Source organism: Chanos chanos, chromosome 16 (assembly GCF_902362185.1).
Source record: "Chanos chanos chromosome 16, fChaCha1.1, whole genome shotgun sequence".
NCBI classification, from domain to species: Eukaryota; Metazoa; Chordata; class Actinopteri; order Gonorynchiformes; family Chanidae; genus Chanos; species Chanos chanos.
The window spans coordinates 12934114-12946613 of record NC_044510.1 but is presented as its reverse complement, the minus strand read 5'-3'; the positions used below and the strand labels follow the sequence as shown (position 1 = coordinate 12946613).

The following is a 12500-nucleotide window of genomic DNA, read 5'->3' as shown; positions in this document are numbered from 1 at the left end:
CTTCCGTTACCTTTTTTAGCGTCGCGTATTCTCCCTTCCCATAATCTGGCGGTAATCTGAGACACCCCCCCCCCCCCCAGGTACACGGCGGCTGTTCCGTCGGCGTTGGCAGTTTTTGTTTTCAGTAAAATATTGACCTTTGTTGGGTTTGCGGCCGAGGCGAGAGCCTATCACTTTTCACTATCACGCCTCAGCTAGAGGCTTTACCTTTTGAACTCAGGTCCTGGGTCACCGCTCTGATCCACTTGTTGTGTTGTCAGAGGTTTTAGTCAGACTGCCGGCCCCTTGTACTTCAGTCTCTCTCCTCGTGTTCCTGTTCCTCCTCCGTTTCTTTCCCTTTCCTTTATTTTCTTTTTCCCTTCTTTTCATCAGCTGTTTTCATCGCCACACCGTGATAGTCATTTTCAGCGACTGGTAACGAGAGAGAGATTATAGTTCAGGCTGCTGCAGAATCAAAGAGTGATTAATAATCGGATTCTTCATAATAACAATTTTGAAATTAATAACATTAATCATTAATCAGTAATCTTTAATGAAAGTAGCATGAGTCACGTGAAGTCTCTTAACTAATAATATGGAAATGTTATCGATAACATATTAATTATTTATTTAGATGAATTATTTAAATGACTAATTGGGCTTTTTAACCGTTACTATTACGGTGTCATTAAATATTTACTTTCAGCTGTAAAAGTGCTACTAGGAACGGGAGTGCTGATGTCTGTTTGATCTTTGAGTCTGGTTGCTCTGGCCTGTCAGAGGGTTCGTTTTTGAGCGCAACGTTGCCCCAAGTGGTCAAGAACGGAATAGAAACGAACACAGGGGAGTTCCAGGTATCCCGTGGCAACCACTTCAGAGTTCTCTTTAGCCATTGTGTCTGTCTGTGTTTCTTTTTTTTTTTTTTTGTATCATATCGGTGATATTATCAGCTGTGTGTGTGTGTGTGTGTGTGGGTATGATTAGGGCTTGTTTGTGACGATACAGGTTGTGTTTATGGCCATTAAGCGGTCAGAGACAGTATCTCCGTTTCCTTTTACGCGGTCGTCTGTCACACAATCCTGCTGACAGACCAGGAAACCTGGCCGCTCAGTGTCCTCCTGTTGAAATATTCCCCCACACAAATGAACGCTTCATAAATCGTAGGCTCCTCTCTCAGCACACTCCAATCCAATATCTGCCCCAAGCCACAGATCACAGCGGGGTGTGGGTGTGGCGTGAGCGGTTTACCTGCGAGTACACACGCACACACAGTGTATGCCAGCACAAAACCAGCATATGTGAATGTGTTTTCTTCTGGGGTGAAAGTTTGTAACTGTAATTGTTGAACATCTAAAACATCAGCGCATTAACAACATTAGCTGCAAGCTCGTCCAAACACACACACACACACACACACACACACTCCATGTAAATTGGGCCCAGATAGTGACATGAACACATATATCCATGTACACTGTGGATAACCATTTGCATACACATGCTCACACACACACTCACGCACACACACACACACGCACACACGCATGCATGCGCGTCATCTCAGCTCATGTGAGTTCAAGCTTGCCCTGAGTGCTGGTGGCAGATGGCTTCTGCCTTCTGTAGGACATATGAGAGTGTGTCTAGACCCCGGCCTTCCCTGACCGTCACAGACCGCTCTGTGCCTTATGTCTGTTATCCGCCAACAGTGCTGGAGTCCATACTGAGTCACAGAGGGATATACGAAAGGATATGCCTCACACCCTCATGCTGCCTCGACTCAGGAAGAGCTCTTCTTTTAAACACATCCCCAAACACACACACTCACACACACACTCACACACACACACACACACACATATGTACGTCACACATCCACGTACCTGCCTCTACACACTTACTCATTTTCTCCTTCTCTCTCTCTCTGTCTGTCTCTCTCTCTCTCTCTCTCTCTCTCTCTGTCTGTCTCTCTCTCTGTCGCTCGGCTGGTCTTGTGCTGTCGCCAGAGCCATGTGTGTTGACCTTGAGCAGTGTCTGTCAGTTGTGTCCGTGTCAGAGACGTGGGTCAATATGGGAGACAGCCTCACTGCATACTTTATTGAGTCTCCAACTGAGTCTGAATACTGAAGAGCGTTTGTCTTCAAAGCCCCTATCTTATCTTTATGGTCTGTGTGTGTGTGTGTGTGTGTGTGTGTGTGAGAGAGAGGGAGAGAGAGAGAGAGAGAACAGGTTTAGCAAGGTGTACTCACTGCAGAGTGTATTGTAACAAATGTGTGTGAGTGTGCGTGTGTGTGTGAAAGCAGGGTAAGAGATATGCAATCTAGAGTGTGTCACACAAAGAGCTCGTGTGTGTATGTGTGACTGTGTGTGTGTGTTTCCGTATATCTGATTGTGTGATTGTGTGTGTGTGTGAAGGTGTGTGTGTGTGTGCGTGCATGTCCAAGGCCTCTCTGCACTCAGTCTGAGTTTCACTGTCCGGCTAATGGAAGCCTATCTGGCGTAATGACCCTCGGTTCCTGTCAGTAATGAGGTGTGGGAATTGCTGGCCCGTCTGAACAGATGATACAGTATTAGCGGACCGGGCCAAACAGTACGGAAGGGGACCCGTTCAGAGCCCCTCGCGCCCCACTCCATTTTTCATCCGGCTGACACGGCGGGTCCGACGGAGAGATTGATTCCAAAGGAACCGCGGAACGACGGCTAATGAAACCTTGTAAAGATGCTCATCGCTCGGGACAGCTCGGACACGACGAAAGACCAGAGACTTCTGAGGACAAAATGCACAGTGGGGCCTGAACAGGTTTAAACTTCGGAGTCTGAAACAACCAAGGCGAACGTGTGTGTGTGTGTGTGTGTGTGTGTGTTTACAGGTGTATGCAGACAGCCATACGTTTCTCTGAAGGATGCAGGTTTCCTGTGTGTGTGTGTGTGTGTGTGTGTGTGTGCGCGTGTGCGCGCGCGTGTGCGCGCGCGTGTGTGTGTGTGTGTCAGTGGGCTCTCATTGATATGTAAACGCCAGGAGATATCAAAGAGCCGGCGTTTCGTCCTGTCTGTGAAGCGCGCGCTACTCGTGATCAAAGCCGTTCTGCTGCTCCAAAAAAAAAAAGAAAGAAAGAAAAAAAAAATACAAAAAAAAACCCTCCTCAAAGAGAACGGAGTTCTCTGATGGCCATTAATGTGCTCCTGTGATAAGGCTAAGTGAGGGACCCTGTGTGTCTTCAGCTACACAAAAGAGCCGCGGAGGAGCACAGCGTTAGCCTCGCGACAAGTGTCCCGCTAACGCTGAATACTCAGCTACATCATGCTGCCATAAAGACAGCGTTAGTAACTGAAAAGCATTAGCCAAAGCAGTAATACAGCTGATGCTCTCAGGTTAAATATTCATCTGACACATGAGCTAAGAGGAAAGGGATTTTTCTTTTTCTTTTTCTTTATCTGTCTTTCTTTAGTCATAAAAAGAAGTGGACTATGCACAGTTACTTATGAGAGATCTTGAAATGTTATGATGTCTCCTCTCGCACTTGAGAAAAGCTTTTTACTTCGGAAGAGCGAACCTACGCTGCCTTGTTGGCTCTTCAGATGCGTTTTCGAAAGGTCTTTTGCTAGAGTTAAGCGTTCCTCTATCCTAGATCAGACCTGACTCAAATACGTTTGCAAAGCATTGGAATGACTGGACCGTTATACCCTGGACCGTCCCAATACCCTTACACGACTCCCTCACCTCATGTAGTGTTCTATGAAAGAAACTACAGTTGAGTTGAGTGTTTATTCAGTGTGTTGACACAATACCAAACCAACATAGCAGGTTTTCAGGTTATGGAGCCATCGTGGAAACTGCTATTTATATCTTATTCCACAAGGGAGCAAGGCCAGAAGGCAAGGGAGCATTGAAGCAGACTGGAACGGGACCCAGCCGTTCAGCTACTTCGAGTGTATTGAATGCATGTGTGGAGCCCAGGTCTGGGCCCTCGTGTAAAGTGTAAGGATGTAAACTTTTCCCGCCCAGCGTTTCCGTAACTCCCCGAGATCATTTCTTCTTCTGACGCTTTAGAGACATTTGCGTCACGCACCGTAAACATCTGGATGGTTTCGCAACAAACAACCTCACGCAGTAGCGGATAGGTACACGGTCATGTGAACTGTGGTAACACTTCCGGAACGTTCCAGCTTCGGTGGAAATCTTCATTTCCACTTGTGGGGGGGCGTGGGGGTGGCAGTTTAGTCCTCAGATAAATTGTTTCTCAGGGATTTTTTTGGGTTTTTTTACATAGTCTGCTTCCAAATCAGAGACTCGTTTAAAAAAGAAAGAGTGAAAAAACAGATTGCGTAATCTATCCTACTTGCTTTTTTTTTTTTTTTGCCTCCAAACGTTTTGGCCCTGTTGGTGTTTATGTTTACGCCCCCTCGAAAATTAGCTCCCGTTTTGAATGTTGAAAGCGTTCGTCGACTTTTCCAACCTTCAGCCGACACAGCAATTAACACTTCATTAAGAGTGCTCCTTAATCATTTTCATTTTCCATTCAAACACTTTTTTTTTTCCACAACAGGCCTCTCGCGGATTGTCTTCCTATTGTTCAGGGAGAGAATTAATAACTACCGATTTAAATCCTTTTCTTTCTATCTGTCCATCCCTCTCTCTCTCTCTCTCTCTCTCCCTTTTCTCACTCTCTTTTTCATTATTTCTTTGTTATTGCGTGTAAATAGGTTTTTCACACCTAAAATTCCCCGAGCACACACATCCTCCCCCCCCCCCCGAAGGTGTCTTATTTATTTATTTTTGGTTTTTTTTCATGAATATGTAAAGACATTCCGGAAACATCTCCCCCGTAAACGGCGAGAAGCATTCACACCTGTCACTGGGTTTGTAATAAGCTTCTGCTTGGTCTTCCGTGCTGAACCTGTCCAAACAAACCAAGGCGTTTTGTTGCTGAAGATCAGATTCGGCGGTTTATGGCGTCGTGTACGATGTAAAACGCGAACCTTTTTGAAGACTGACTTCTGTAAGATTTAGCGAACAGTGATTAGCTGACTGTGTCTGATTATGGGCTATAGTTTTTGTTTGTGGGGGTTTGTGAGGACAATGTGTGTCATTAAAACATGGGTATTTCTACACTTTAATGTCTCTTTCTCTTTCTCTGTTTGAGAATCATTGATCAGAATTAGATACTTTAAAAGAAGAATTAGTTGTGATGTAATTGATGAGATCAGTGTTTTACAGTGCAGTAGAGATAACCCAGAATCAAGGCTTTACATGTAGACACACATACACACACACAGCTGTCTCAGCTCCGCAGAGCTCCAAACTAATATATGGTCTTCAAGAAAGGTCCTCCTCTGGGGGAGGTGTGGTGTGTGTGTGTGTGTGTGTGTGTGTGTGTGTGTCTTCATGCTGGGACATCTGTGCAGTAGAGGGATGATGTTGAGGTAAAGGGGTGTTTGGGCAGAGGGGTGTCTGGCAAAATGTAGAAGGACCACAAGGGGGATATACTGGGCACCCCACAGAGTCCCCTAAACACACACGCGCACGCACATGCACACACACACACACACAGACACACACACACACACACACACAGACACACACACACACACACAGACACACATGCTGCTGTCATCCAAACAGGCCTCTGGGAGACAGTTAGGGGAAATATGCAGTGAGTAAAATGCCAGTCTACATATAGACATTTCTGTTCTTTTCTTTTCTTTTCTGTTTCTTTTTCTTCCCACGGTATGATCTTATAGCAGGTACATGCGTACATAGCAAAGTTCTGCGTGTTTTGTTCAGTGCAGAATTAGGAGGTGGATTACTATAGCTGACGAGTTACTCAGAGGTCATTTAAAAAAATACTCTCTTTACTTGAATATACTCAATCCTCAATCGTGATGTTACACGACTGTTCGATTGACGAACATTTTCGTTTTTGTAAAATTACAGACTGCTCGCTCGTCCTTGTAACAGAGCTGGTGACGAAGATGAAACACACTATCCAGTCAAACAAGCTCTCTGTGCTTCAGCCAATCATATCTCTTCAATTTACAATTACAATTTACAATTTAGCATTTGGCAGATGCTTTTAGCCAAAGCAAGTGCATCGGTCGGATTCCTAATACCTCATAAGCAGACATCGCAATAAGACTGAGCGTCAATTTACTCCTTCGTATTGCACCCCTGGAATTCTTTGACAAACATAGATACAAGACAAGGTTTTTTTTTTTTGTAAGGATGGGAGGTTAGGCATTGGGGGACAGGTGGGTTCTGAAGAGGTGGGTTTTCAGTTTCTTGCGGAAGATGGTAAGGGATTCCGCAGTCCTAACTGTATGAGGGAGGTCGTTCCACCACCGCGGGGCAATGGCAGAGAAGAGGCGTGGTCGAGAGGAGCAACTGCCGGGTTCCCGAAGTGAGGGGACCGTCAGCTGACCAGACGTCGTAGAGCGGAGGGTTCTAGTAGGGGTATATCACTTATTCAGTCTCTCAAATACACCTCTCATTCAAACGCACTGCAGAACAAAAACAAAGCATTCGTTTTGACGTTATCTGTCAGTGATGAGAGGCATAAAGATCGCTTACAGAGGTCACGGTTAAATGCTACTTAATGCAGAAAAAACAAACAAACAAAAAAAAAGACCCAAACAGCTCGACCCCGATACAAACCCACGGCGCTGTAGCATACCGGGGCCCGTGGATTTGTCATTAGCGTGGATTTGCATGTACCTTGTTTGGCACGGGGAGGGGCATCAGAGCGCGCGCGCGTGTGTGTGTGTGTGTGTGTGTGTGTGTGTTGACCAAAAAGCACAGCTGCACTGCCTCCCGTACTGATTACCTCTCCTTCCTCAACCTCATTTATCTTCATTTCTTCCCAATTACACCAAATTAGCAAGAGTCTCAGTTGCATTACCAACTTAATCCCCCCATTTTTTTCTTCCTTTTTTTTTTCCTCGTTCGTTTTTTGCGGGTAGGCTGGCAGCTGAATCCTTGGCGGGAGTCAGGGTAAACAGCCATGAAAATGCCACTCTGCCAGATGGCCAGGCCCACAAGAAATATGACAAACAGGGTGCCAACGTGCCTCCCTCCTGCTACAAGCTGTTAATGCGCTCCCGGACAGCGCTAGAGTGTGTACGTGTGTGTGTGTGTGTGTGTGTGTGTGTGTCGTATGATGTGTGTCGTGTATTGTGTGATTGCAAGCATTCGTATTTGGTGCGGTGAACTTGAGTGTGTGTGAGTGATTGTACCTGCACGCTGGTAGCAGTGGGGTGTGTGTGTGTGTGCACGCGCGTGTGTGCGCGCGCGCGTGTGTGTTTTGGGGGCAATTAGGGTGTGTGGATGGATCCATATTCGTAATATTGATGAAATTTTCAGAATAATATATGAATGTGTGTGTGTGTGTGTGTGTGTGTTTGTGTGTGTGTGTGAGTGTATTTTAATAGAAACAGCATAGTCAGAAACATCAGACAGAGGTGCAGTAACTTTTCAGCTCTTATTGACTTTATATGAAAAATTGTGAGGTGGACACTGTACAATCACAAGCATCTCCAAAAACTTCAGTATGACACAAAACTGTCAGAATGCACTCTAAGGTTTTACCTCAAGTGTTCATCAAATTATGCTTTTCTATTACCAGTTGATCAAAAATCCCCATCTAATCAACATTACCAACTCACTGACTTTACTTACTCACTGTCTACACTGACGTTACATACTCACTGTCTGCTCTGACTTTACATACTCACTCACTTTACTTACTCACTGTTTACACTGACTTTACATAATTACTTACTCACCGTTTACACTGACTTTACATACTCACTGACTTTACATACTCACTTACTTACTCACTGTCTACACTGACATTATTTACTCACCATCTGCACTAACTGACTTTACATACTCACTGACTTTACATACTCACTGACTTTATGTACTCATTGTCTACACTGTCTTTACTTACTCACTGTCTACACTGACATTATTTAGAGTTTAGAGTTTACTTCATCTTTCATGGGCTGAGGTTTGTGATGCAACCCTGCATTTTGTTTGTGTGAGAGTAAAAACACAAACACACGCACGCCTGTACACAAACACACACACACCCACGTAAACACACATGTACACAAACACACGCACGCCTGTACACAAACACACACACACCCGCGTAAACACACATGTACACAAACACACGCACGCCTGTACACAAACACACAGGCGGTCAGGGACTGTAAATACTAGATTGGGGTAAACACATTTGCAAACTGTTTACATTCTCTCTCTCTCTCACACACACATACACACACAGACACACACACACACACACCTGCAGAGACACACAAGTTTAGCGGAGGGCCCAGTCCAAACAGTGTGTTAGAGAAGCATCCTCTGAGTGACCGAACATAAAGAATGTCCTCTTATTTGAAAGAAAAGAAGCCATTGAGGCAGCAGCAGCAGCACGTGTGTTTGGACCTTCTGATGAAAAAAACTGCTGTTTAGTTTGGCCTCCCTCTGCTCTACTTTGATTATTTCTCTTGTAGAAGATAGTGCTAAGTATTACCATAGGACAATGACAGCGTGGTTTTGCTCCCACACGTAGGCATGGACACACACACACACACACACACACACACACACAGGTCTCTAGGCAACAACAAGACTGTGCAGGTAAGAGCTTTGTTTAGGTGGCAGATGGCAGGTTTAGTGGGCAAAAGACTCCTCCAGTTCACTGAACCAAAGGGGGTGTGTGTGTGTGTGTGTGTGTGTCTCACTCTCTCTCTCTCTCTCTCTCTCTCTCTCTCCCCTGTCTCCTATATTCTATTGCAGAAGTTAACCAAACTGAGGAGAAAAATGGCGATAAAGAGCAAAAAAAAACAAAAAACTGTATTAAACCTAAAACCCTATAACACAACCGGTGCTTATTCATTTATTTCTGTCACACGCTGGATACACGGTTGATCTCCAGCCTCCTGTCAGACATGCAGCTGTGAAGCGGGCAGTGGGCATTTTGTTGTGGAAACTGTAGTCAGTGCTCTGGAGAGTGTGTTGGGCCGTTGCTCACCTACGCTTAACTGTAACTCTGTCCCCACTGCTCCTTCAACTGCTCTTCATTTCCCTCGGTGGAAAAACAGCAAAAAAAAAAAAAAGAAAAGAAAGAGAGAGAGAGAGAGAGAGGGTGTGAAGGGGGGTAGGGACTTGGCGGGGGTGGGGGGGTTGAGGTGTGAGACAGGGAGAGTGTCTTTTTTTAGGAGGGGCTTTGTGAGTGTGTGTGTGTGTGTGTGTGTGTGCGCGTGGGTGTGTGTTTGTGTTTGTGTGTGTGTGTGTGTGTGTGTGTGTTTGCGTGCATGCATTTGTAATTATGCAGGACCTTTTTAAAAAAGATCCAGCTAATCAGCTCTGTCAGTGTGTGGCTAAGGAGAGGCCTAGTGATGGACAGACTGCCTAAGCATAACTGACATCTCTCTCTCTCTCGCTCTCTTTCTCTCTCTCACACACACACACACACACACACACACACATACATACACACACTCTCTCTCTCTCTCTCTCTCTCTCTCTCTCTCTCTCACACACACACACACACACACATACACAGACACATACTCACTCTCTCTCTCTCTCTCTCTCTCTCTGTCTCTCTCTCTTGCGTGCGCGCATGTGGTTGGCACAAGTCTTAGGCTAATTATGCTAGCAGCCAGGACTAGAGGTGCTCTTGGATTGAGCCCAAATGGACCATCAGCACCAGTACTGCAGATAGTTAAACACACACACACACAGACACACACACACACACGTCCAGCTTCTCCAGCAGTTACACAGTCACAGAGGTCAATCCCCTGAGTTATCACATGTCCGATAAAACAAAGGAGGGCAAATCTGGACTCTTGAGTTTCTTTAATATCTGCTTTAGAAGCAGTAGTCATTCAACAACACCTTTAACCCTGTGATATTAACCCACCTGTAATCACATGGGCAAGACCCCCGTGAAAAATATATTTCAATATCTCACATTTCCAACATTAACCCTGTCTCTACAGTGTGAGTGTTAGAGGATATAAGTGCTGTAAAAAGAATCTTCAGTGATCATTTACGACACCAGTTCAACTAAACCAAGTGACCGTTCATTTAACCAGTTTAACAGAGACGAGTGGCCATGTTTTCCCCTGGCTTACTGGGCATGATTGAGCCTCTGTAAGACCAGTTTAAAGAAACAAGTGACCAGTTAGACCCGGTTAACTAAAGCAAGTGACTGTGTTGTAGACTGGTTTAATAGAAACAAGAGACTGTTGTAGACAAGTTTTAGAGAATTGGGTGCCCATGTGTTAGACCCGTTTTACAGAAACGAGTTAAGGTGATTAAGACTAGTTTACTCTAAATGACTAAACGTATTTGACTAAAACAAGGGGCCGTGTGGTATACCAGTTTAATTGAGACAAGTGACTGTGATTTATCCCAGTTTAACTGACGCAAGTGTGTGTGTGTGTCGTAGACCAGTTTAACAGAAATGTTTGAACAGGTCATGGAAAGGTCAAATTTGAGCAAATGTTAACACTCCCCTGTTCTTTTAATAAGGGAATAGGTCATTATGTCATTAAGCTCTCTCTCTCTCTCTCTCTCTCTCTCTCTCTCTCTCACTCATTCTCACTATCTTTCTCTCTCTCTCTCTCTCTCTGTCTCTTGCTTTTATTCTCTCTTTAAGCCATCTTCCCTTTCAGCAACTTGTAATTTCTCTCTGAAAGCCATCAGCATATGCCCTTTACGTAATAACACAGCCTGTCTTTTTTGCTCATATCATGTCTGTCATTTCAAGACAGTTTTGTTTTTTTTGTTTTTGTTTTTTTATTTGCTCGCTTTGGTCGTAAACAGCCACATCTCTCTTTGGGAAAACCTTCGCTGTGTGACCGAAGGACGCAGGTCAAATGAAGAACAACGTACAGTAGAAATCCTACAGATGAATAATGAACATCGATAAACGGATGAACATTGATACAGAAAACATCTAATGCTTGTGTAAATGTCAGTGGAAAAATGAGTCAGGCTGTTCCATCGGTGTTCCATTGTTCTGTCTCACTGCACTGCAACTGTAGACTCATTATTCAGCTAATGTAAACCGCTGAATTAGGTCATAACCGTCATCTTTTTATTTATTTTTTTTCCTCCATCAAATGATTGTCTTGAGTAAAAATATCAAGAGCGTTTTCATGAATTGCCTCATTTTATGGAAATGATCTGTAATCAAGAATCCATCAACCCCCACCTTTCTGTACCTACACATCTCTCTCACACACACACACACACACACACACACACACACACACACACACAGCCTCAGGTGTTGGGCTTAGCCATTACTTTATCTGCCTGTTTTTCTCTCACTCTCTTGAAAACGACTCCCCAGCGATGGGGGCCCTGGATTCTACAGAGGAAGAATTTAATTCGCATTATTATTAAAAGAATCACTCACTGCAATCTGTTGCAAAAACACCATCTGTTATTCCACTCATAGGACCTCCATTGCTTATTAAGCAGAATTAGACAATGATTTCCCTTCCTTGGTCTCTGTTCCCTCCACCATCAGCAACAGACCCCCCCCCCCCCCTCACACACACACACAGGCGCACACACACACACACACACCCCCACCCCACCCCAGCCCCCAACCCCCTCTAGTCCCATCTTTTCATAGTGTCTCAAAACGTTGTCTTCATTGCATTGCATTGCATTGCATTGATTTCTTTATGGATGTAAGACTCTCAGGTTTGCATTGGATTGATCGAAGGAGGTTAACCCTTCAATAGCTGTGAGAGGTTAGTTGAGGGGGGGGGGGAGGGGGGTTGGGGGGGGTGCGTTATTAGGGCCGATGTAAAATAAAACACGCGTCTTTGTGAAAACGCGACGGTGTGACTGTAGCATTCATAAATCAGATCGAGCGAACACTGTCAATGTCGATGCGCGTCAAGCACAAATGCCACACATGACCTGATCTCATACCACGTTTGACTGGGTCAGCCGTAGAGTGGGGGAGTTTGAGATTTCTTCGGGGAACGGTGGGCCGTCAAGGCCGTCGGAACCACGTTTGCTCTGCCGTCACTCCCACGCGCCACTTTGCGTTCGTTCTCAACTCCTCGATGTGTCACGGAGACCTACCCACCACGATATAATTTTCCATAACAGTGTAGTCTCGTATTACTCTATGCTCAGGTGTCCCGTTTGTAATTAGCTCAGTGCAGTTAATGTCCACTTTATTTATTTATTTATTTACTTATTCATTTATGTAGGTTTTTTTCCCCCTACCCTTTGCTCGCTGTTTGGAATACAGTTGTCTTCAGCCTCTCTCTTTCGCATTCTCGCCACCTCCGCTTTAGAGGGTTGAGGCTAGAATTTCATTTCCTTGATTTGAGCGAGAACAAACGTAAAGAGTATTTTCACTCGTTTTCTAGAGATGTAGCTGCTTCAAATGGAGCCCTGTCCCCCCCCCCCCCCCCCCCCCCAGTCATGTAAGCCCTTTGACAGTCATATCATGACCGAAGAGAGAGAGAGA

The 12500-nt window shown here is 45.0% G+C and overlaps 1 protein-coding gene across 1 annotated transcript in view; it reads left to right on the top strand.

Moving 5' to 3' along the window:
- Nucleotides 1-12500, top strand: part of dacha (dachshund a) — a 120176-nt gene that overhangs the window by 80790 nt on the left and 26886 nt on the right. The window lies entirely within an intron of this gene.